This window comes from Monodelphis domestica, chromosome 1 (assembly GCF_027887165.1).
Source record: "Monodelphis domestica isolate mMonDom1 chromosome 1, mMonDom1.pri, whole genome shotgun sequence".
Taxonomy (NCBI): Eukaryota; Metazoa; Chordata; class Mammalia; order Didelphimorphia; family Didelphidae; genus Monodelphis; species Monodelphis domestica.
In genome coordinates this window covers 546,126,147-546,153,551 of record NC_077227.1, presented here as the reverse complement: position 1 = coordinate 546,153,551, position 27,405 = coordinate 546,126,147, and the positions used below count along the sequence as shown (strand labels likewise).

Genomic DNA, 27,405 nt, shown 5'->3' with positions numbered 1-27,405 from the left:
GCATTGAAACCCATGGCACCTTTTCATAAGATCATTCACTTATTAAAAAGTGGAAATGTTTGGTTATCACAATTCAAACAATCCCAGAAAGTGTATTTGAGAATAGGCATAAACTTGTTTAAAAGCATAAAAAATGCAAAAGCTCCCCTAATTAGTCCCTTAGAGAATCATTAGTACAAACAAAGGTATAGAATTTTCACTTCCCAAGTGCTTTTTAACAATCTCATGGAGTTCTAATAAAATGCCATACCTCTTCTGATACCATTGTAAAGTGAACACAGATGAACTGTTTGGGTTATAGTCAGGAGACTGGTACAAGAAGCATGTTTAAATAAACATTATTGTCAGGAAGAGGAGCATTCACAGGAGGGGCTACCCTATTTCTACACTGCATATATTCACAGTTCCATATCTCTGTGGGACTAGCCAACTGCAATTCTGTTTGAATAACATTTTGTATTTTCTTTGGGTTGAAATCAGGGCAATGAACTCTTCCCAAGTTCTTTACCCAGGCACACATATGCCTCTTAGTTTTAAAAAGAGAATTGCAATCAAGTGGGGAGTTAGAAAATTTGCTGTTATACTTTCCATAAATGCCAAGGCCATGTGTCCTCTGCCCAACAAAAGTGGGAGCCAGATGGAGGCAATCAATGAGAGAGTTACCTTCCCCCATTTCTGTTGTAATAATGTAAGCAAAATTGGGGAAAGGGAAATTTGGGGGGATGGTCCTGGAATGGGAGTTTGGCAAGAATTATACAGATGGCTCCTTCAACTTCATCATTGGCTCTGGTTATGGAGACTAGCTTACTATGTAGCTTAGATGTATTCCCAATAAACAATAGGTTGTTTGGGGGTCCTTTTTAGCAGGAATTGGGGAAAAGGGGCAAATTACCTAAGCAATTTACCATTCTTCCTAATGATGGTCTTTAATTTCTCTGGTAAATTCACTCAATACCAAATATCAGGAATATTTTATCAAGAAAGGAATATTAATGTGGCAAGTTTAAAACAAAACTTCTTGGAATTTTTTTTTTTGCCATAACATCTGCACATATTTAAGTTGAAAAATGCTTCCTTTGTTCACATTGTATCACTCTTTTTTAAAAAAGGTAGACAGTGTTTCTGTGTGGTAACAAGTAAATATACTTATACAAAATATCTTTAATTAAAAAGAAAGACAGCAATGCCTGCCTACTTATTCTTATTCTTCCTAATTTTCTATTGTCTCTATGAATTATTGGATGGGCAATGATAAATCATTCAATTAATTAAATAATGAGCATTTATTAAGTGACTACACTATGCTACACACTAGAGAGAGAATAAAAGAAAGAAAATTCATACTCTCAAGGATCTTACATTTTAAAAAGGGAAACAATAATATATATTATTACATAATGTAGAAATATATATATGCAAACACACATATGTGTATTTATAAATTTATATATGTATTTATATGTATATAGATGAATATATATAGATATAAAGACAAACGTGTATTCTTTTTGGACTTATATGCATGTCACATGTTTTTTCAGTTTTGTCAGTCATGGTTGATTTATCACATATCTCTAACGGTCTTTTAAAGTTACTGGAATTATTTGCCATTCCTTTTCTAACTCATTTTGCAGATGAGGAAACTGAAGCAAAGTGTTTAGTGACTTGCCGAGAGTAAGACAGCTAGAAAGTATAGGAGGCTGGATTTGAACTTAGGAAGATGAGTCTTCCTGCCTTGAATCCCATCACTATATTCCCTTAGCCACCTGGCTTCCACCATGACATATATACACATATATTGAAAATCCTTATACACATACATTTATATATCTTCATAAATAAATGTATATGTATAAACACATGAATGTGTGCATGTATACATACCAAAACCTCTGTGTGTGTGTGTGTGTGTGTGTGTGTGTGTGTGTGTGTGGTATCTCTCTCTGCAAAATTTCATTGTAATTTTTGATAGATTAGATACATAGATAGATAAATATTTGTGGGTATATACATACATATGTGTATATTCGAGATAAAAATCAAGCAAAGTTAGCCTGATAAGTCTGATAACAAAGGTTACTAGCAGTGGATGTGATCAAAAAGGCATTACGTGGAATGAATTGTTTTGTTTCCATTATAAAATAAGAGATGAAATTGGATTGCTACCATCAAATTCAAAATCTTGCAAGTTGTTTTGTCCCCACATGCTGTTCATTTTTCTACTAATCAAGGTAATTACATAGCTAAATATTTTTTTTAGATTTTCACATCAACTTGATAATGTTCTAGGCTCTATTTTCTCAATTTATTCTAGACAGTCAGTAATAATAAAAGTATAGTGCTTCTAAATAATGCACTAAGAAATTTTATAGAGAAATCCAAGAGAAAATAGTTCTACTTGAAGGGTGTTTCATTTGGGCAGTGTGGGCACATCTGAATGCTTTGATACATGTTATCACTCCACTGTGCCTTGGTCAATAGTGTTGGTGACTGCTTGTGACAGAAACATTTTTTATCATGTGTTAAGCTAGTAATGAGCTTTTTTTTTGCACTGAGATACTGGTTCTGGAAAAGGAGACAATCTATCATATGAACATTCAAGGCTTTTCCAGCTTTGTCCAAACTGTTACAGCTTCTATTTTGCTAACATAGATTCTAAGAACTCAAAGGCAGCTCTCTGCCAGGATGAGATAGTAGAGAAGGGAACATAGTAAATAACATTAGGAAATACTGGACCTAAAAAGGACTGTAATGAAATATTAGTGTGCTGGAAGAAAAGTCAGATATAAGGAATCCAGAAATAGGTAAGCAAGTGTAATTCAATTTATGAAGAGTCAAATAACCTGAAATAATCCATCTATATGCCCAATATCTACAATGGTGTGCATAGAAAGAAAAATAAATTCAAATTTATCATTCTATAATTATAATGTTTAGAATATCCTTCCTTTCATTGAAGAGATGGGGAATTATGCATATGAAGAGTATTGTATATGCTTCTAGACACAGCACACGTTTTAGCTAGTTTTGCTCTACTGAATAAGAAAAGGCTTGTCAGATAGGGAAAGATGAGATGCATATTTAGAAATTAATGTGATAAAAATGTAATGATTAAACTTAGAAAAAAAGGAAAGAAAATTCTAGACCTCATGTAGAACTTTAACAATATTTTCATGGAAAACTGTATTTGTCTTTATGAATGCAAGGAAAATGTAATTGTGCTTCAAATAATAATGTACAACAAAGGTAATAATATACAACATAGGTCACTGGCCCCACCTGAACCCTTTCTTCTTGCTGAGATTTAATCTCTTATCTCAGTTAGGATCAGGAATTCCTTTCAAGTCATTTCATATTGCCAAGGTCAAAAGCTGAGGTTCCTTTCAGATAATCCTGGGGGTTTTTAATTAGCTAAAATCATAAAAGCACTGACTGAAGTTGTGATGAAGGGACTTGCAATCCCATCATGCCATTTTCCCCATGTAAATCAACTCAGGGATAAAAGGGCAGGGAATGGGGAGAGAGGTGAGGCATGCGATTTTTCTTCTGTATTCCTCCTTTTGTTAGGCATTTCTGTTCCCAACAAAATTGATTGCCTATCCTACATTTTTTCTGAATTTTTACAATAGAGTCTAAAATATTCAATCTCTTATACAGTATATATATATATATATATATATATAATTTGATGAGGAGTCTGTATATGCACATTTATTAATTATTATTTAGTTCCTTTAGCAATCATATTCTTTCAAAAGTAGATTGCAAGTATCTTAAGACAACTAGGTTAAAGCCTCCATGTTCTTAGTGTTTCAATGAAGATATTTTACCATGTGGAAATCAGCCCAGTATCCTTCAAGTGGCCAATAAGAAAAAGTAAACTTAAACATATATATGTGTGTATATGTATGTATATATGTGTGTATGTGTGTATGTGTGTATACACATGTATACACACAGATATGTGTGTCCTTATTGGGCCTATTTTGAATATAAACATATGCAGGTGTGTGCATACATAAATACATGTACATTTTAATACATATCAACAAAATATGTATGTCTATTATATATGTATAATATGTATGGTTGTGTATTTCTTTCTGTTTCTCTCAAATCCTCAAAGTCTTCGTGTAGTTTTAGATAGATAGAAAGACAGACAGACAGACATAGAAAGTAGAAAGTACTGGATCTGAGCGAGAAGATACAGAAGAAGAAATGCCAATAAAAATATGGGAACTGTGAGACAACTGCATTTACATTTTAAAAATGTCAAAAATAGTTTATATGGTACCTCATAATAGTACTTTAATATTTCTTCAGCAATGAAGTAGAGTAGTAACCAGAATAAATGAATTAGATTCTTGCCTTTTGTAATTCAATTTAATTCCTTTTAAAAATATTTATTAAGGGACTATTTTATGTCAGATACTGTGCTACCCACCAGAGATTTAAGAGGAAATCATGCAGTTCTTACCCTCACAGAGCTCTCTATTGAGATGGAAACAAGTTCACCTATAAGTAATTATATATGCAAACTGAAAGCTCTGTAACTGTAGATAAAGCACTGAGAATGAAACAAATTAGGAAATGAAGCATCATTTGATCTAAATTTTTTAAGGGAATTCCAGATTCCAAGAGTCTAAGGTGAGAAGGGAGAGCAATCTAAATATGGAGATCACTGTTTGTCAAGTCATGGAGGCAGAAAATAAGAGTGATATGTACTGAGGAACATCTAGTAGACTGCCACTTAGAAACTTTGGGATTTGAGATAAGTCCCTTAACCACTCTGGGTTATAGCTAAAGCTATAGAGCTACCTTATATGCAAGACACAGGATTTGGACAAGCTGATCTCTAACCTAAAAGTCCTTTTCCAGCTCTAAATTCTATTATCTTACACATGCATAAATGTTACCCTGAGGATAAAAAGAGAATGAACTCACTAATTTAAACCACAAAGTATAGTAATAGGTATTGAGTGAAATCTAACAGTTTAAGTCAGTAAACGGCAATCCAACTTCCATAATTACTTAGAATATTTCCTTGTCCTAGAGACTCCTGCCAAAAGGGGAAATTAATTTCAAAATGAAGAGAACTGTTAGGTTACAAGTATGCCCTTGTAGAAAATCACATTTTAACTTACTGTGCAGAGCAGTGCACTTGGAAGAAGTGTTAGTGTGCATTTATTCCTTATTCCCTATCTAACAAAAAGATTTTTTTGGACTTGCTTGCTAGTCGGCATCTAGCCTAGAACCAGTATCTCAGGTAATGGGGAGCTCACTAAAGAATATGATAATTTCTTCCATTATTCATTCAAATCTGATTGTTAGAAACTTCCTTCTCATATATGGCTGTACCCCTACAGATCTCTTAATGAAAATCAACATTCACCTTTTTCCATGTCATGAATTAGAAATAAATTTTGACCTAGAGATCTCCACTAAGCATTTTATCATATTCAGAATCCATGGGAGAGGAGAGCACTCTTTGGCCCTCAGACAGGTTAAAATATTTTTCAGTTATTGATCAGAAGGGTTAGAGAAACTCAATACTTGGCATTTTTTCTTTTAAACCCTGTATTTATGTGTATGTGTATATGCATATATACATACATATATATTCATATACTTAAATTTATCTTTGAGACATGTATTCCATCTATTATATTACACATTTGTTAGTGTATACTCTGAAAAAATGTTCATGGATAGATAAGCTTGCTTATTCAACCAGCATCGTGGGATACAAATATCAAGAGTGCAGAGACCTTTAAAGTCCTCTAGTTCAACCCTGTCAATGACTGAGGGAGAAACTAAGACCTGAATGATGATATGTGACATGGCTTTCCCATTCCTCCTCTGTCCAGCATTCTCTGCTACCTTTGAATGTGTGATCTTTAAATGGATTAGGAGAGAATGGACAGAGTCCTGTAAGTGATTACCCTTAATTACAGGAAAAACTGAATACTCATTTTCCCTTATGGCCTTAACCTATTCAACAAACCTCTACTTAATAATATTAGAAAAGAATTAAATAAATCATTACAAGTCATACTTTAGTATATGTCTGTTACTAGAATAGATGCATCTGAATCACAAGGGAAACTGGATGTTCATATGAAGACTATCTCAGGGTATGAGAAATAGGTTTCTTCATTGAAAGCTCAGTTAAAATACTATATTTTTGTGCCTATGGCTATGGCATTAGGATTAGATTACAAAATCATGATCATGGTGGGTAGCTGAGTAGCTCAGTAGATTGAGAACCAGGCCTAGAGACGGGAGGTCCTAGGTTCAAATCTGGCCTCAGCCACTTCCTAGCTGTGTGACCCTGGGCAAGTCACTTGACCCCCATTGCCTAGACCTTACCACTCTTCTGCCTTGGAGCCAATATTGACTCCAAGATGGAACATAAGGGTTTAAAAAAAAATCATGATCATGTATCTAAAAAGTGGCTACATAAGGCTATTTGTATGTGATCTAGACAAATTTTTACTGGAAAACAATTATTTTCTAACTTAAACTATAGTGAACTTCAAATTTATTAGAAAAGATTCATCCATCTAATATGACTTTCTGAACCCCATTTCACATTTATTAGAGCAGAGTCCTTTTCTTCATAAAAAAGATAGGTCTAAGTATGGAAATGGAAAAGCATGTGTGTGAGTATGTATGTATGAACCTGTACATGTGTCCTTTTGGCTAATGAGTCCCTGAATATTTTGCACCATCAGTCTAAAATCTCAAGAAACAATAATTGGAAATTAAAGGTGGCTCAGTCTGTGAATTTAATTGGGATCTTTCTTAATATAAACCTGGCTATGAAGACAAGGTAGGGTATCCAAATAGTAATTTATTGGAAGAAATGCATAATTATCCTGATATCATGATATCATTACTGCACACATATCTATTCTATTAGAGTGGAAACTCCTTGAATAAAGTGACTGTGTCTTATTAGGTCCTACCCCATATCTGGAATGTATTCCCTCCTTACCTCCAATTTTAAAATTCCTAACTTCCTTCAGAGTGTAATTTGTTTGCCAGCTCCTAAATGAGAGCTCTCCAGATCCTCCTGATTATTAACAGCCAATCATGAAATTTTCTGTATTACTTCTTATATATTTTATAATATTTGTATAAATGTTATATTTTCATGTAATGATACTTTGTTCTTTGGCAAAGCGACTGTATATAGGAAATACTTAATATTTGTTTATTGAACTAAATGATATCTATTTTCACCACATTGTCTAATGTCCATAACATACTTGTGGAAATGTTTGCTAAATGATGGAATTAATGGCCTGGGAAGTATTTTCTACCCCTAAATGCTAGCTTGTCACATTTATTCTAGGAAGGCTGCTATAATCCCCACCATTAAGGAAGAATCTGTCCTTACAATGCATTACATTCATAACATGCCTCTTGATTGACAAAACTTTGTCTTATATTTCCTTATAACATCTCTTTTATGTGTAGCCAACATATGGATTAAAAATATCTACTAATCATATTGTGACATGCAGATAAATAGTCAATGCAATAGTTAATATACACATAGGCATTGAAAATAGATAATATAATGGGATCATGATGGAATAGCATGAAGAAAACAGGATGGATCACATTTGGAAAATAACATTGCAATTGCTTTTTTTAATATTATTTTATTTGGTCATTTCCAAACATTATTCATTGGAGACAAAGATCATTTTCTTTTCCTCCTCCCACCCTCCCACCACCTCTCCCATAGCCAATGCTCAATTCCACTGGGTATCACATGTGTTCTTGATTTGAACCCATATTCATTTTGTTGGTATTTGCATTAGAGTGTTCATTTAGAGTCTGTCCTCAGACATGTCCCCTCAACCCCTGTAGTCAAGCAGTTGCTTTTCCTCAGTGTTTTTACTCCCACAGTTTGTCCTCTGCTTGTGGATAGTGTTTTTTCTCCTAGATCACTGCAGATTGTTGAGGGACATGTATTGACACTAATGGAGGAGTCCATTATGTTTGATTGTGCCACAGTGTATCAGTCTCTGTGTACAATGTTTTCCTGGTCCTGCTCCTTTCACTCTGCATAAATTCTTGGAGGTTGTTCCAGTCGCCATGGAATTCCTCCACTTTATTATACCTTTGAGCACAATAATATTCCATCAGCAACATGTACCGCAATTTGTTTATCCATTCTCCATTTGAAGGGCAACCCATCATTTTCCAATTTTTGGCCACCACAAAGAGCGCAGCTATGAATATTCTTGTACAAGTCTTATTCCTTCTTATCTCTTTGGGGTACAGATGCAGCAGTGCTATGGCTGGATCAAAGGGCAGGCAATATTTTACCGCCCTTTGGGCATAGTTCCAAATTGTTATCCAGAATGGTTGGATCAATTCACAACCCCACCAGCAATGAATTAATGTCCCTACTTTGCCACATCCCCTCCAGCATTCATTACTTTCCTTGGCTGTCATGTTAGCCATTCTGCTAGCTGTGAGGTGATACCTCAGAGTTGTTTTGATTTGCATCTCTCTGATTATAAGAGATTTAGAACACTTCTTCATGTACTTATTAATAGTTTTGATTTCTTTATCTGAATACTGCCTATTCATGTCCCTTGTGCATTTATCAATTAGAGAATGACTTGATTATTTGTACAATTGGTTTAGCTCTTTGTAAATTTGAGTAATTAAACCTTTATCAGAGGTTTTTTGAAGACTCTTTCCCAATTTGTTGCTTCCCTTCTGATTTTAGTTACATTGGTTTTGTTTGTACAAAAGCTTTTTAATTTGATGAAGTCAAAATTATTTATTTTACATTTTGTGACTCTTTCTAAGTCTTGCTTGGTTTTGAAATCTTTCCCTTCCCAAAGGTCTGACATGTATACTGTTCTGTGTTCACCTAATTTACTTATAGTTTACTTCTTTATGTTCAGGTCATTCACCCATTCTAAATTTATCTTGGTGTAGGGTGTGAGGTATTGATCCAAACCTAATCTCTCCCACACTGTCTTCCAATTTTCCCAGCAGTTTTTATCAAATAGTGAATTTTTGTCCCAAAAGCTGAGATGTTTGACTTTATCATAGACTGTTTTGCTGAGATCATTTACTCCAAGTCTATTCCACTGATCCTCCTTTCTGTCTCTTAGCCAGTACCAAATTGTTTTGATGACCACTGCTTTATAATGTAGTTTGAGATCTGGGACTGCAAGACCGCCTTCCTTTGTATTTTTTTTTCATTATTTCCCTGCATATTCTTGTTCCTATATTCTTTTAAATAAAATTTGTTATGTTTTTTTTTCTCTATTAGTAAAAATAAATTTGGAAGTTCAATGGGTATGGCACTAAATAGGTGAATAAGTTTGGGTAGGATGGTCATTTTTATTATATTGGCTTGTCCTACCCATGAGAATTTAATGTTTTTCCAATTGCTCAAGTTTAGTTTTAGTTGTGTGGAGAGTGTTTTATAGCTGTGTTAATATAGTTGCTGTATTTGTCTCAGGAGATAGATTCAAAAGTATTTTATTTTGTCTAAGGTGATTTTGAATGGGATTTCTCTTTCTAGTTCTTGCTGCTGAGCTGTGTTGGAAATATATAGAAATGCTGATGACTTATGAGGGTTTATTTTGTAACCTGCAACTTTGCTAAAGTTGTTGATTATTTTGACTAGCTTTTTGGTTGAATCTCTAGGATTCTTATGTAGACCATCATGTCATCTGCAAAGAGTGATAACTTGGTCTCCTCCTTGACTATTTTGATGCCTTCAATTTCTTTTTCTTCTCTAATTGCTACTGCTAGTGTTTCTAATACAATCTCAAATAATAGAGGTGATAATGGGCATCCTTGTTTCACTCCGGATATTATTGGGAATGCATGTAGTTTATCCCCATTGCAGATGATGTTAGCTGATGGTTTTAGATATATACTGTTTATTATTTTTAGGAACGACCCTTCTATTCCTATGCTTTCTAGTGTTTTTAATAGGAATAGATGTTGTATTTAGTCAAAGGCTTTTTCTACATCTTTTGAGATAATCATGTGATTCTTATTGGTTTGCTTGTTGATATATTCAATTATGTGGATGGATTTCCTAATATTGTATTATACAGATACAGATACAGCTCTGTATCCCTGGTATAAATCCCACTTGATCATGGTGAGTGACCCTTCTGATCACTGGCTGGAGTCTTTTTGCTAGTATCCCATTTAAGATTTTTGAATCTATATTCATTAGGGAGATTGGTCTATAATGTTCTTTCTCTGCTTTTGACCTGCCTGGCTTTGGAATCAATACCATGTTTGTGTCATAAAAATAATTTGGTAGAACTCCCTCTTTGCTTATTATGTCAAATAGTTTGTATAGTTTTGGGGTTAGATATTCTTTGAATGTTTGATAGAATTCACTTTTGAATCCATCATGCCCTAGGGATTTTTTCTTAGGGAATTCTTTCATGGGCTGTTGGATTACTTTTTCTGATGTGGGATTATTTAAGAATTCTATTTCTTCTTCTTTTAGTCTAGGTAATTTATATTTTTGTAAATATTAATCCATATTGCCTAGATTGGTATATTTATTGCCATATAATTGGGCAAAGTAGTTTTTAATGATTGCCCTAATTTCCTCTCCATTGGAGGTGATGCTCCCCTTTTCATCTTTGATTCTTTTAATTTGTTTTTCTTCTTTACTTTTTTTAATTAGATTGACCAGTACTTTGTCTATTTTGTTTGTTTTTTCAAAGTACCAGCTTCTAGTGTTATTTATTAGTTCAATAGTTCTATCAATTTCTATTTTATCAATTTCTCCCTTAATTTTTAGGATCTCTAGTTTGGTTTTCTTCTGGGCATTTTTAATTTGACCGCTTTCAAGTTTTTTATTTGCATTTCCAATTCATTGATCTCTGCCCTCTCTAGTTTGTTAATATATGCACTCAGGGATATGAATTTCCCTCTGAGTACTGCTTTAGCTGCATCCCATAAGGTTTGAAAGGATGTCTCAATATTGTCATTGCCTTCTATGAAATTTTTAATTGTTTCTATGATTTGTTCTCTAACAGATTTTGGAGTATCATATTATTTAATTTCCAATTAATTTTTGATTTGGTTCTCCAAGTACGCTTACTGATCATTACTTTTATTGCCTTATGATCTGAAAATGCTGCATTTATTATTTTTGCTTTCCTGCATTTGTATGCTATGTTTCTGTGACCTACTGTATGGTCAATTTTTGTGAATATGCTATATAGTGCTGAGAAGAAGATGTATTCCTTTTTGACCCTATTTATTTTTCTCCATATGTCTACTAATTCTATTTTTTTCCTAAGATTTCATTCACTTCCTTTACCTCTCAATTATTTATTTTTTTATTTGATATATCTAAATTTGATAGTGGTTGGTTCAAGTCTCCCACTAATATGGTTTTACTGTCTATTTCCTTCTTCAATTCTCCTTGTTTCTTCATTAGAAATTTGAATGCTATACCATTTGGTGCATACATGTGGATTAGTGATATTTTGTCATTGTCTATACTCCCTTTTAGCAGAATATATTTACCTTCCCTATCCTTTTTAATCAGGTCTCTTTTCGCTTTGTCTTTGTCAGATATCATGATTGCAACTCCTGCCTTTTTCTATCAGTTGAGGCCCAGAATGTCTTACTCCATCCTTTAATTCTGACCTTGTGAGTGTCAACCCGCCTCATGTTTGTTTCTTGAAGACAACATATGGTAGTGTTTTGAATTCAAATCCATTCTGCTATTCATCTACATTTTATGAGTGAGTTCATCACATTCACATTCAAAGTTATGATTGTCACTTGTGGACTCCCTGGCATTTTGATTTCCTCCCCTAATTCTGACCTTTCTTTCTTTAGCTATAAACTTTTAAACCAGTGATTTACTTTAAATCAGTCCCCCTCGTCCCCTCCCTTAATATGTTTCCCTTTCTATCCCCTCCCTTTTTGTTCCCTTCCCTTCCCCCCTCTCCTTCCCTCCCTTTTTGTGTTCCTTCTCCCCCTACACCCTTTGGTTTTACCTTCTCCCTTACCCTGTTGGATAAGATAGAATTCAAGATCCCAATGGATCTAGATGCTCTTCCCTCTCAGAGTTGAATTCACTGAGAGTAAGGTTTAAGTAAAAACTCTCTTCCACTCCATCTTATAGGAAATTTCTTCCCCTCCCCTTCCCAAGTGTATCTTTGTGTGAGAATGGTTATTCTATTTAGTTTTTTTTCTATTTCTTGGAGTATATCTTAGTACCATCAAAGATACCCCTCCTCCATTTTTCTTTCTACCCCACCCCCTTTCTCCATATCATCTTGATGCCCCAAACTTTCCCTATGTGTGATTTTTCTTACTACTCTAATGATGCATACAACATTTGAGAGTTACATATTAACTTTTCTTCATATATTAATATATTAATATCTATCTATCTATCTATATAATTTGATATAAATGTAGTCTTTATAGAAGAGAGTTTGAATAAAAGAAAAAGATAACATTTTTCCCTTTTTCACTTTCCTTCATATTTCCCTTTTCAAGTTTCTCTAGCTCTTTATGTTTGGATGTTAAAAATCCCACAGAGGTCTGGTCTTTTCTTTACAAATACTTGGAAATCTTGCATTTTGTTGAATGCCCATACATTCCTCTGGAATTATATAGTCAGTTTTGATGGATAGCTTATTCTTGGTTGAAGACCCAGCTCTCTTGCTTTTCTGAATATCATGTTTCATGCCTTATGGTCGTTCATAGTGGAAATTGCTAGGTCTTGTGTGACCCTGAGTTGTGTTCCTTTATATTTAAATTGTCTTTTTCAGGCTTCTTGTAAGATTTTTTCTTTTGCTTGGAAGCTTTGGAAATTGGCAATTACATTCCTGGGAGTTGCCTTTTGGGGATTTAGTGTAAAGGGTGTTCTGTGAATTCTTTCGATGCATATTTTGTCCCCTTGTTCTAGAATCTCTGGGCAGTTTTTTTTTTAATGATATCATGTATTATGATATCAATATTACTGTTTATTTCTGGCTTTTCTGGTAGACCAATGATTCTCAGATTGTCTATCCTTCCTCTGTTTTCCAGATCTGTCACCTTGTCAGTGAGATATTTTATGTTATCTTCTAATTCGTTAGTCTTTTGTCTTTGCTTTATTAATTCTTGCTGTTTTGCAACATCATTGTCTTCCAGTTGCCTGACTCTGACCTTTAAAGTCTGGTTTTCCTTTTTAGTTCGAGCTGTTTCTGCATTCGCATATTTTGGTCCCTCAGTTTGCTGAGTTTCATTTGCATTGTTTTCCATTTTTTTTCTGCAGAAGGCTTCCATCTTTTTTATATTTTCCAATTTAAATCCTTCAAGAATTTGTGGAGAATTTTCATTTCTTTTGGAATGTGTTAGAGCATTTGTTTGTGTTTCCTCTTCTATCTTCTCTTTATTTTGTATTTTTGCTCCATAAAATGTGTTCAAAGTCACCCCCTTCTTTTTGCATTTCTTGGTGTTTGGGGGCTGTTGCACTTCTGCACTCTTTGCCTTCTCTATGGTTTTTTTTATCCCCTTTCCAGTCAGAAATCGGAGTGAGGAGGACTGGCTCTCAGTGTATCTGTCTGATGTTCTGAGGCTTTAGCCCCAGGCAAATTGTCTGTTCTCCGCAGCTATGCTGTCTTCCTGGGGAAGCCCAGGGTCTGCCCTCCCATGCCTGCCATCATTTTGGATGTTACTGCTCTCAGTTCTCTCCAGTTGCTTCTCTGCCTTACTTCCATTTTCTGAGCCTGGCACAGCACTGTCTGCAAGGTACCCCAGTGCCTTTGCCCACCCTGAGGTTCCTGTCCTTTCAGAGGCCTTACACTCTAGGGGGGGAGGAGTCCTGGCCTCCCTGAGCTCTGAGGGCTCCTGATGGGATTAGGTTCAATTGGGTTGGTCTGGATGTGCCCTGAAGCAAAAACCTCTGGTGATACTCCAATGGAAGGACCTAGCCAAGGGGTTACAGGCTCCCCCTGTCTCTCTCAGGCTGCTTCCCTGTCATCTGTGTTGGATGCCCCTGGACTGTCCCATGTTGCTTTCAAGGTACACCCTTCAGAACAGCACCTTTGCTGGTTCCTGTCCTTTCAGAAGGCCCTGCACTCTAAGGATGGAGGGGTCCTGGCCTCCCTGAGCTCTGAAGACTTCTGATGGGATTAGGTTCAGTTGGGTTGGTCTGGATGTGCCCCAAGGCAAAAACCTCTGGTGAGACTCCAATGGAAAGACCCAGCCACTGGGCTATAGGCTGCCCTCCTCTCTCTCTCTGGCTGATCCCCTACCATCTGTGTTGGATACCACAAGATTGGCCCAGGTTGCTTTCAAGGTGAGGCCTTCAGAATAGCACCTTTGCCAGACCTGAGGTTCCCGCCCCTGCTGTGGGCTCAGCACTCTGGGTTGGGGGGGAGGGGTCCTGGGACCTTCCTTCTGCCTTCCCCTTAGACTCGAGTGTTCTAGGATTCTGGCTTTTGGGGGATGTACCTTTTGATTTGAGTCCAGAAGGAAGGTTCTCCGCCTCTGACCTGTTGTTAAATTAGAATTTCAATCCCCTAGGAGCATTCAGTTTGTGATTGATAAGGAAAGGTTTTCAGAGGTCTGATCTTTTGCTGTTTCTAAGCTGCCATCTTGACCAGAAGTCCAACATTGCAATTTCAATATCCAAAGATGCTATCTGGCATAAAAGTCCACTCTTTTCCCATGATGCCATATGTCTGTGAATCAGGAAAAACTATCACCAAGAAAATTAATCAATTTAAGTATACCAAAAGAAAATGTAAAGATGCTTGGTCAGTAAAAACAAGCCATAATATATTACCAAGAATGAATGGCATGATCCCCAAAACATAACAGGAAAAAAATTCTTGTACAAAAATATTTATAGCTTCATTCTTTGTGGTGGCAAAGAAAATTGGAAAATGAGAGGTTGTATCGATTGGGGAATGGTTGCAAAAAAAATGTGATATCTGTTGTTGATGGAATCTTAATGTGCTGAAAAGAATGATGAACTGGAGGATTTTTATGTGAACTTGGAACGACCTCCAGGAATTGATGCAGAGAGAAAGGAGCAGAACCAGGAGAACATTGGGCACAGAGACTGATACATTGTGGCACAATCAAATATATTAGACTTTTCTACTAGCAGCAATGCAATGATCCAGGACAATCCAGAGGGACTTTTGAGAAAGAATGTTATCCACATCCAGAGAAAGAACTATGTGAATAGAAATGCAGAAGAAAAGCATAGGATGGATCATGAGTTCAGTGGGGATATGATTAGGGTTTTGATGTTAAAAGATCACTCTGTTGCAAATATGAATAACATGGAAATAGGTTTTGAACAATGATCCATGTATTACCCAGTGGACTTGTCATCTCTGGGAGGGGGAATGGAAGAGGGGTGGAAAAAATTATGAATCATGTAATCATAGGGAAATATTCCAAAAAAATGAATGGCATGTGAGAAGTGGCACATAAGACAGTAAGGTATGTTGGTCTCATCTTGTAGAAAGAGTACATGATAGCAGTTGAACAGCCTGAATGCTCTCCTACTATCTACACAGATGAAAGTCTCTAGGATACTGAGTATATTCTACCAGGAGAACTCATGGAAATTCGTGAGCAGAAATGGATTTTGGTTTGTGTCAGTGAATATTATAGGAGATCCATACTGGGGAAATCTATGTCAGAGTATTCGAAGTAAGCAGAACTGGAAAAAATGCTGGTGACCATCTATGTAACTCAATGCCTTCATTTTATAGAAGAGTCTAGGAAAGTGAAAATAATTGAAAGTCTAGAAAAATGAAGATATTGATTCAAAACAACATAGCAATTAATAGAAAATGTAAGGTTTCAATCCAGGGCTTCTGACTAAATATCCAATATTATTAATACAGTACAGTTTTCTAATATACATCACTTCTAACTTGATAAGGAAGTATTATATATTATATTTTCCCATAGGAAGAATATTATATTTGAGACCTGTGGTCAACAAAGATTCACAATAAAAGATATCATAGATTTTTGATAGACTGAATGCCACAAAAGAAAATATATATATAATTATCTATTTTTATGAATTAAAACCATAAAATAAATGTTCTATTATGTGACATGAACATGAATGGATCATGAACATGCATTAGGCATTTGATATGTTATATTTTTGTTCTTGTTGAGTCATTTCAGTTGTGTTCAACTCTTCATGATCCCATTTGGGGCTTTCTTAGCAAAGATACTCATTTCCTAGAGAAAACGGTGATAAACAAGGTTAAGTGATTTGCTCAGAGTCACAAGTTAGTAAGTGTCTCAGGATAAATCTGAACTTAAGATTAGTCTTCCTCACTTCAGGGCCAGCACTCTGTCCACCATGCCATCTAACTACCCTATTTTTGTTATTGTCATTTCACTACATTGTACATAAAACCTATCAATTGAGACTGTACAAGGTCATTAATTGGATCAAAAACAATGTTTTAGATTTTCTACTAAATGGCTATTTAACAACATTTTTCTTGTATTATTAGGATTTATTACCTTAATCAGAATCTTTTTATATTTAAGAAGAAATGATCTTCATTTCCATACTTAGAAACCTGATACCAATTTTTTTCTTGTTAAAACTGTGGCATGCTATACAATTCTACGGGACTCAAAGCTGCTTCCTAGTACCAGAGATGGCATTCAGTGCCTCTTTATGATGTTAAGTGAGAACAGTCTTTATCTTAACTAGAAACATTTTTAGAAGTAAAAAGGGACCCAGCATTTCTCCTCTCCTTTTTCACCTTTCATGTCTCCTCGTTTTACTGAAAGCTTTGCTAAGTATCAAATCAAATAAAGACTCCTGGGAAGCAATAAGTGACAGCTATCACAGCACTTTACAGTCCATTGGGATGCCATAAAATCAATTACCTTATCATTAGAAACTTTAAAAAAAGCTTCAAAAGGTCTCTCATAGATTATTACTAAAGACTGGGATTTGCATAGAAATTACTGAATGCATGGATAAAGGCAGCAAGAGTTGAGATATAAGTGAGTTATATTAGTCAATGTCCAAAAAGGAGAGCAGAGACATATTATTGTTCTCTTAACTCCTGTTTAACTTTCCTTGAGTCTGTGCTATATCTCCTTAACTAGATTATAAATGCTGCTAACTAAGGAAACAAGGAAAACTATACAGGTGGCAAACAGCAGCTGTATCTAATAGCCCTAAGGACTATTCTGTAGCTGCCTTTATGACAACAGATAAAATCATGTAGAGGAGAAACTTTTGTAGTCATGTTTGCTAAGCTTGACAATTTTTCCACTGCTTCCATGTACATTTGGAGTGAAGGAAAAGTAATGAAGCACAGTATCTTCATACCAGCGCTTTTTGCAATCCAATGGGACAAGCTATATTTTGCTACTTTCTTGGGCTTTAAACATCTTCTATGGACCTAAACGGGTAATGTTATTTTACTTACTACTTACTATCATTTTCCTTGCTATATTACTTACTATTTTACTTACTTGCTTCAATTTCCTGGTACTGTCTTAATTACTCATTCTTTTGGCAGAAATTTGTTGAACACTGCCATAAAGTTAAAAGATGTGATAAAGTGAAAAGAGCCTTGGATTTAGTCTTAAGATTAACATTGTGCTAGGACATTTGGAATATTAAAAAAAAAAGATGACATAAATGAATGGGATGAAAGGGATGGGATGACAGGAAGAAATTACCAGTCTACAATATGAAAGACTTTGTATCCTGGCTTATTAAGAAACTTAGAGTTAGTATTTATTGAGATGATAATTACTTAGTTAATAATTAGAAACTTAGAGTTGATAGAATTTTTTTTCTCTTGATAAAACTGTAACATGATTTTCTACATTTGGTTTGTGACTTTTAGGTTTTATTATAAAATTAATTTTTGTGAAGGTGCTTATGCACTGCTGAGAGAAAGATATATTACTTTATATTCCCATTCAGTTTTCTCCAAAGGTCTATCATAATTTTCTAAAATTCAATTCACCTCTATTTTTATCTTTCATTTATTATTTTGGTTTCATTTATTTAATTCTGAGAGGGGAATGTTGATGTCCCTTAATAATATAGTTTTACTTTCTATTTTCTCTTTTATCTCATATACTTTTTCCTTTAGTAATTCAGAAGCTATGTCATTTGTTGTATTTAGCTTTAATACTGATATTAAGTCATTATCTATTGTTTCTTTTATCAATGTGAAATTTCTTCCCTTATCTCTTTACAGTCAGTCATTTTTCACTTTTTCTTTGTCTGAGATCATAAATAATGCTATGGCTTTTTTTTACTTTAACTAAAGCATAGTAGACTTTGCTTCAACCCTTTACCTTTACTGTGAGTGTTTCTCTGTACTTTAAATGAGTTTCTGGTAGAAAGCATTTTGTGGGATTCTGTTTTTTTTTTCCCTTTATATGTGTGAACTGTTACTTGAACTGGTCTTAAGTCAGTGTACAGGTAAAGCTCTTCCTCTTCCCCAAGTACTGGCACCAATCTCATTAAACTCCTGGGGATACTGTTAAAGTCTTTATTCATGCCTATGTTGGGGGCAGGGAGAGAATTTAGGGAGCCATTTGTTATGGATGATAATTTTTTTAAAAGAACAACTATTAAGGCAAGAGATACAAAAAGTTTTATTTATTTTTTTAAAGATTGCATAATTTACACATAAAGCAATACTACTATCATACCCTGCCCTCTCCCCTGGTCTGCATTTATGTTAAGTCTCTCTGTTCCTGTGGGGAGAGAGCAAGAAAGATTTCATAGAGACAAGTAACTCTGTAACAATGCATTATACAATATTTGGAATGACATTAAAAAAAATGTACAGTCAGAGAACTGAAGACACACTGTAAAAGTTTGGGTATGTTTGCCTCCAACATACTTCAGACTGCTCATCACCTTCATTGTTCCAGTTTTTAAATCCTGAGTCTAGTGCTAAAAAACAAAACAAAACAAAAACAAACAATTAAAAATAAAGCCATCCCAGTCTCATCTCTTTTGGGGTTCAAGTATCATATCACACACTTTAACAAAAAAAAAGAAAGAAAGAACAAAAAACACACCAACAGTCCATTTGGAAGCATTTGCATTAAACAATGGAAGGCCTGCATCCATTGTACTCCTGCTTACTGATCCATATCTGTTGGAAGGTGGAGAGAGAGGGCAGGACTCTATATGATTCAGATAGAGTATTTTTGCTCAGGTGGGGCAATGATTTTGATTTTCATTGTGCTGGGGAGCTAGGGTAGTCCTTCTCCTGTATCCTGTCAGCAATGCCTGGAAATATGGTGGCACCACCAGTCAACACAGTATAATACAGATCCATATGGATGCCAACACCACACTTCATGATTGAGTTGAAGATAGTTTCATGAATTCCACAGGACTCCATGCCTAAGAAATATGGCTGGAAGAGGGCTTCTGGGCACTAGAACCTCTCATTGCCAGTGGTGATAACCTGACCATCAGGGAGTTCATAGCTCTTTTCCAGAGAAGAGCTGGATCCAGCAGTGGTCATCTCCTGCTCAAAGTCAAGGGCTACAAAACACAGCTTCTCCTCTATGTCATGCATGATTTCCCTCTCAGCTATGGTGTTGAAACTGTACCCTCTCTCAGTCAGGATTTTTATGAGGTAATTTGTCAGATCATGGCAAGCCAGATGAAGACAGAGAATGACATGAGGAAGGGCATAACCTTCAAGGATGGGCACGGTGTGGGTCATACCATCATTGGAGTCCATCACGATACCATTGGTATGATCAGAAGCATACTGGGCCAGCACAGCCTGGATGGCAACGTTTATAACTGGGGTGTTGAAGGTCTCAAATATGATGTGTTATCTTTTCTCTGTTGGCTTTGGGGTTCAGGGGGGCTTCTGTGGGAAGTATAGGATGTAATTCAGGGGCCATATGGAGTTCATTGTAGAAAGTATGATGCCAAATCTTCTCCATGTCATCCCAGTTGGTGACAATACCATGTTCAATGGGGTACTTCAGGGCCAGCATTCCTCTCTTGCTCTGGGTCTCTTCCTCCATATGGCTATCTTTCTGACCCATATCCATCATCACATTCTGATGTCCAGGGAGACCAACAATGGAAGGGGAAATGGTCCAAATTGTCTCCTGCCTAGCCAGCTTTGCACATTCTGGAGACATAGTCAACAACTAGTGCAGTAATATCATCATCCATGGCGAACTTTGAAGTGGCATGTTTAAACCCTTAAGAGAGAGAAGGTGGTGCCACACTTGGAGGCAAGTGAATGCTAGGTGAAAGAGCTCACAGCTGTGTTTTTTAATCCATTCTGCTATCTGTCTCCATTGTAACACTGAGTTCAACCCATTCATATTCACTGTTATAATTGCTAACTCTGCTACTTTCCATCTTATTTCCTCCTTGTTTATACTTCTCTTTCTTTTTTTTCCAGCCCTTTCCTGTTCACAGATATTTTTGGTTCTGTTTATCTCCCTCCCCAAGTTTCTCTTCCATTTTGTCTGACCCCCTTCCTTTTTTAGTTCCCTACTGGGTAAGATAAGCTTTATCTGAGTATAAATATTATTCACATTTTATGCCAATTCTATACAATGGATATAAGGTTCAAGCATCTCACACCACCTCACCCTTATTCCCTTCCATTGTATTGATTCTTATGTATCTTATCATATGGGATAATTTACCCCGAATTTTCTCTACCTTCCTCTTTTCCTAGTGTAGTCCATTTTCTTATTCTTTGAACTTTTTTATATAACATTGGTAATAAATAGCCGAAACAAACACAGGAACTATATGAACCCAACTATAAAACACTTTCCACACAGCTAAAACTAGATCTAAACAATTGGAAAAACATTGATTGCTCACGGGTAGGATGAGCTAACATAATAAAAATGACAATCCTACCCAAATTAATTTACTTATTTAGTGCCATACCCATTGAACTACCAAAAAAACTTCTTTACTGAATTAGAAAAAAACCATAACTAAGTTCATTTGGAAGAACAAAAGATCAAGGATATCCAGGGAAATCATGAAAAAAAAATGCAAAGGAAGGAGGACTTGCAGTCCCAGATCTCAAACTATACTATAAAGCAGTGCTTATCAAAACAATTTGGTACTGGCTAAGAGACAGAAAGGAGGATCAGTGGAATAGACTTGGCGTAAATGATCTCAGCAAGACAGTTTATGACAAACCCAAAGATCCCAGCTTTTGGGACAAAAATCCATTATTTGATAAAAACTGCTGGGAAAATTGGAAGACAGTGTGGGAGAGATTAGGTTTGGATCAACACCTCACACCCTACACCAAGATAAATTCAGAATGGGTGAATGACTTGAACATAAAGAAGGAAACTATAAATAAATTAGGTGAACACAGAATAGTATACCTTTTAGACCTTTGGGAAGGGAAAGGTTTTAAAACCAAGCAAGACTTAGAAAGAGTCACAAAATGTAAAATAAATAATTTTGACTACATCAAATTAAAAAGTTTTTGTACAAACAAAACCAATGTAACTAAAATCAGAAGGGTAGCAACAAATTGGGAAACAATCTTCATAAAAACCTCTGACAAAGGTTTAATTACTCAAATTTACGAAGAGCTAAATCAATTGTACAAAAAAATAAGCCATTCTCCAATTAATAAATGGGCAAGGGACATGAACAGGCAATTCTCAGCCAAAGAAATCAAAACTATTAATAAGCACATGAAAAAGTGTTCTAAATCTCTTATAATCAGAGAGATGCAAATTAAAACAACTCTGAGGTATCACCTCACACCTAGCAGATTGGCTAACATAACAACTACGGAAAGTAGTGAATGCTGGAGGGGATGTGGCAAAGTAGGGACACTAATTCATTACTGGTGGAGTTGTGAATTAATCCAACCATTCTGGAGGGCAATTTGGAACTATGCCCAAAGTGCGATAAAAGACTGTCTGCCCTTTGATCCAGCCATAGCACTACTGGGCTTGTACCCCAAAGAGATAATAAGGAAAAAGACTTGTACAAGAATATTCATAGCAGCACTCTTTGTGGTGGCCAAAAATTGGAAAATGAGGGGATGCCCTTCAATTGGAAAATGGCTGAATAAATTGTGGTATATGTTGGTGATGGAATACTATTGTGCTAAAAGGAATAATAAAGTGGAGGAATTCCATGGAGACTGGAACAAACTCCAGGAAGTGATGCAGAGCGAAAGGAGCAGAACCAGGAAAACATTGTACACAGAGACCGATACATTGTGGTACAATTGAAGGTGATGGACTTCTCCATTAGTGGCAATGCAATGTCCCTGAACAATCTGCAGAGATCTAAAAAACACTATCCACAAGCAGAGGATAAACTGTGGGAGTAAAAACACCGACGAAAAGCAACTGTTTGACTACAGGGTTGGAGGGGATATGACTGAGGAGAGACTCTAAATGAACATTCTAATGCAAATACCAACAATATGGAAATGGGTTTGAATCAAGAACACATGTGATACCCAGTGGAATTGTGTGTCGGCTGTGGGAGAGGTGGAGGGAGGGGGGGAGGGAAGAAAAGAAAATGATCTTTGTTTCCAATGAATAATGTTTGGAAATGACCAAATAAAAATTAAAAAAGTAAAAAAAAAGTAAAAGATTGGTAATAAATAATAATAATGGACTATATTGATTGGTAATTGATAACTAACAGATCAGGCATTTATCTTCTTTCTCCCTCCCTTCCTCCCTTAGCCTCCCTCTTCCAGCATCCCTCTTGCCAACCTCCCTCCCCTTTGTTGATTCTCCTTCTGGTTTCTCTAAATTGACTCAGGGTGGATTTATGATGTCTCCAATGAAAATACTTTTCTCACCTTTATCTTAAGTATGAGGGTTTATTTGAGGATGACAGGAAGGGATAAGGAATTGAAGTTAGAGGCTTGGGGATTTACCTAATATTACAATGAGTCTTAGGTTGGAGGATGTTGGAATATAGTTCAATTGAGAGAAATGGCTGATAGGTCTGGAAGTTCAGTCACTATCATCAACAGAGCAAGTCAGAGAGATATCTGGACTTTTATCCTTCTTTCTTCTGCCTTCAAAGTCACCAGATTTCCTTCAGCTTGAATCAATGAAGTCCAAGAGAGAAAAACTCCTTCTTCCCTCATACAAGCCACATAGGGTCCAGCCAGCAGTTGGTTTTTGCCTCCAACTGTTTCTCCCAGTAACATTTCAAATAGAACACTCTCGTTTGATTGGCAGGTCATCACTCAACTACTGCTTCTGCCTTTTTGCATGCTTTCCAATTTCTCTCTTACACAAATCCTCCCTTTTCATTTTGGAAAAAATGCAACCAGAATTTTTAAGATACCTTATAGATATATATTTTGCTATATTTCTAACTATCTAATTCTTAACCCTGTACTATATTAAATATTCCTTTTCCCTCCACAAACAACAAATCCTAATCTATCTTAGCTATTCTGTCTATCTATTTCTATGCTAAGTTTGGGTATAGGAAAATGGTTGAGGTGATAGGGATTTTACCTGAATATAGTTATTTGAACATAACAAAAAATCATGTAAGAATTTTAAACAATTTCAACAATTTCATCAGCATTTTGAATATGCAACTATCTTAACTCCTAATGTCTATAAATTCAACTAAGTAAAGTTTTCTATTGCTAGCAATTGATAACCAAAAATCATAATGTAATCTAACTTCTATACTTAAATAATGTTTACATCTGTCTCTACTTCTCTAAGACATTGAACAAATTTTTCTAAACTGTCCCTATAGTTTAGTTATTAGAGCGTTAATAAATTATTCTAATATAGTTAGTTTGTTAGTACATTAGTATTCAAATATGTACACAAGTTGTATCTATACAGATTTACATATGTACAAATATAATACATTGTTCTTGATTTCTGTGCAAACTCATGCAGATAAGAAATATCTCTGTGAGTTTGAATTTTCCACAGAAATTTATATATCAGTGTAAATTTTGTGTTTTGAAACTATGCATTTGTTGTGTACTTACCCATTCCATGAGATTTCTTCCTACATTGTATTTATGTAGCATATGTATATATATATATATGATGTTAACATGTATGTCACATTCTTACATAATCTTATTATCAAAAGTTCAAAATTTCATAGTCCTTCTTTCTTTTAATGTTGATTTTAGAAAACTTGTGTGTGTCTTGGTCTCTCTCCATCTGTGTTGCATGTCACTTTTTTGTCTGTTGTCATTCTTGATCTTAGTCCTATGTTCTTTAATATTCAGAAACATACTGGAACAATCAGGAACATGCATGTGTGTAATGTTTTTACATGTGCATGTATGTAAGATTGAAATTTTCATTGTACATGAAAGTAAGATATGAATTCTTCATGAGTGCTTGTCAGAATTCATTAGTTATTCTTCATGTGTAGAAGTAAGCATTATATATGATCATCATCATGAGTGGGTGTAAGCATAATGTATGATGTATAAGTTCTTAGAATTTAGTTAAGAATATGAATTTGAAGTTTTCTTGTCTTTTGACATTTGCTTTTTCACAAGGGGATATATATTTTGTTGACTTTTAGATATATTTGGAGATATGATTTGTATATAATGTAGTTCATTTGGTCATGGTCATGTTTTCATTTGAAATAACTTTATTTCTTTCTTTGCCTTTACTGTTGTTGTTGTTATTGGCAAAGACTTTGTATAGACTATGTAGAGACTTTTCTTTGGAGCTAATTTTTAAATGCATGTTTTTCTTTGTCTGTGTTACTGACTATATTTCTTTCTGGAGTTGTTATATTGCTTTTTCAGAGCTTTTTTGTTATCATTTTAATATATGTAATGCTCTCTTGTCTGTAATTTCAATTGATACATACTCTCATGTGTGCTTTCCTTTGATAGAGAATATTGTTGGTTTCTGTTACAGTTAGTCAATGTTATGGGTGTGATGCAATTTTACATGTGAAACATGGAACCATGGCTCTTTTTGATCAACCTTTATAGATGTTGGAGTTGTCATTGCAACCATTGTTGAACCAATCCATCTTGGTTCTATAGGAGATTCTCTATTAAAGTTCTTGACATATACCTTATTTACTGGTTTTATCTTATGCAATGAAAAATCTAGTGGTGTTCTTTGCACAAGCAAGCCCAGTTTTCTTAGTTCATCTAGTCTATGTTGTATCTGTTTTAAATATTCACGAAGTACACATTCTCCTTTTAACATGGACAAGTATGGTGACTTCACTTTCCTACCATGCCAAAGTGGCTGACCATATAGCATTTCAAATGGTGATGTATGCAAGTCAGTCCTAGGTCTAGGTCTTATGTTGAACAAAGCAAGAGGAATAACATCTGTCCCCTTTAAGTGTGTTTCTGAACATAGTTTACCTATTTGCGTCTTCAATTCTTTGTTCTTATGCTCAACCTGACCAGAACTTTGGAGCCAATAAACTGAATGCTAACTGCACTTAATCCCCATGTTCTTGTAGATTTCTTGTAGAACTTGGGAAGTGAAATGGAACCCTTTGTCATGAATCTATGGTATCAGGAATGCCATGTCTAGGTATTATCTCTTTTAATAGAAATCTCACTACTGTTGCTGTGTCATTTTTCTTGGATGGACATGCTTCAACCCATCTTGTCAGTCTATCCACAATAACCAATGCATATTTGTATCCCTTGTGTTTAGGTATTTTGATATAATCAATTTGAATTCATTGGAAAGACATATAGTTGAGTGGTCTACCTCCCAATAATATGTTCTTAAAATGTTCTTGATTATACTTTCTGCATGTTTCACATGCCTGACAAGTACTAATGGCATTTGTTGTTACTCCAGGTGCCATCCAAAATCTCTGTATGGTCTCCAGAATCCCTTGCACTCCATAATGACCTTTTGCATGAATTATGGTACATAGATGTTGAAACAGTTTTTTTAGGGAGAATAGGTCTAGGTCCAGATGCCTTTGATTAATTTAGCACCTAGCTGCTTCTTCCATGATGGTATTTCTTCTCTGTTGTAGGTTTCAGTGAGATTATGCCTTTCAATCACTGATAAGTTCAGCACACGGTGGGGTCTGAACCTCACAGCATATTTTGATGTTATATCTGCTCTGTCATTCTGTAGGGATATTCTTTTATTTCCATGAGTATGTACCTTACAAAGAATTATGGCCACCTCTTTTGGAAAGCCTATGGCACTTATACAGTCTATTAATTTGCCATATGCAATTGATTTCCCAGCTGAAGTTTTATACCCTCTGTTTTTCCATATGTGTGATGAATAATGTACAGTGGAGAAAGCATAGTATGAGTCCAGAAAAATATTAGCTCTTTTTCCTTTAGCTAATTCTAAGGCCATGAGCAGAGTCTTGAGCTTGGTTCCTTAGGTGCTAACATGACTAGGCAATGATGCATGCCAAAGTGTTCTGTCATTGTCAACTACAGCTGCCCCTGTGAATTTTCTCCCATTGCAAATATAGGAGGACCCATCTGTATATAACTCCATTTCTGAATCAATAAGAGGTGTGTCTTTAAGGTGTTCATTTGGTTTGCAAATCATTTCTACTATTTAACCACAATCATGTAATTCTTCTCCACCCATTGACAAATCAGGAATCAGAGTCACTTGGTTCAATGGTGCACATCTATGAATTGTGATGTTATCATTGCCTAACAGAATATTTTCATACTGGAATATTCTTGCATCAGTGAATGAATGCATATTCTGTGACCATAGCATTTTTTTCTATTTGATGTGCAGAATACACATGAAATTTATATCCCAGTACTATGTCATGTGATTTCTTAACCATCAGAGCTGTAGCTACTATGCTCCTAAGGCAATGCACCATTCCTTGTGTGATAGAGTCCAGGAGAGAACTGTAAAACACAATGGCCTTTAGATTTAACCCAAAATACTGTGCTAGCATTCCAGAAGCAAAGCCTTTAACTTCATGGACATATAAGTGGACTTCTTTCTTATAATCTGGTATTCCCAAAGCTGGAGCTGATAGAATAGCTCCTTTCAATTGTGACAAAGCATGGAGATGTTCTTTGTTCAATTGCAATGGTTCTTTAATTTCTTTCTTTGTCAAATCAATTAAACATTTGGAAATATGAGAATATCCTACTATTTATTATCTCAGGAAACCAGCAACCCCTAGAAAAGCTCCAAGTTCTTTCTTAGTTCTAGGGATGCATAGCTTCTGTATGTCTGCTATTATTTTATTAGAGATTTTCCTGGTGCCCCCCTCCAGGACAAATCCTAAATATTCTACTGTTGGAAGGATCCACTGAATTTTCTTTATTGAAACTTTATGTCCTCTCTTATGAAGCTCTATCAATAACTTCTTTGGATCCTCTAAACATGTTTGGGTCAGGTGATGCTAGCAGCAAATCATCCACA

General features: G+C 35.4%; 1 pseudogene; it reads right to left on the bottom strand.

The window, feature by feature from the left end:
• Positions 1 to 19,197: 19,197 nt before the first annotated feature.
• On the bottom strand, positions 19,198 to 20,206 carry LOC100619437 (actin, cytoplasmic 1-like; annotated as a pseudogene).
• Between the last annotated feature and the right edge of the window lie 7,199 nt (positions 20,207 to 27,405).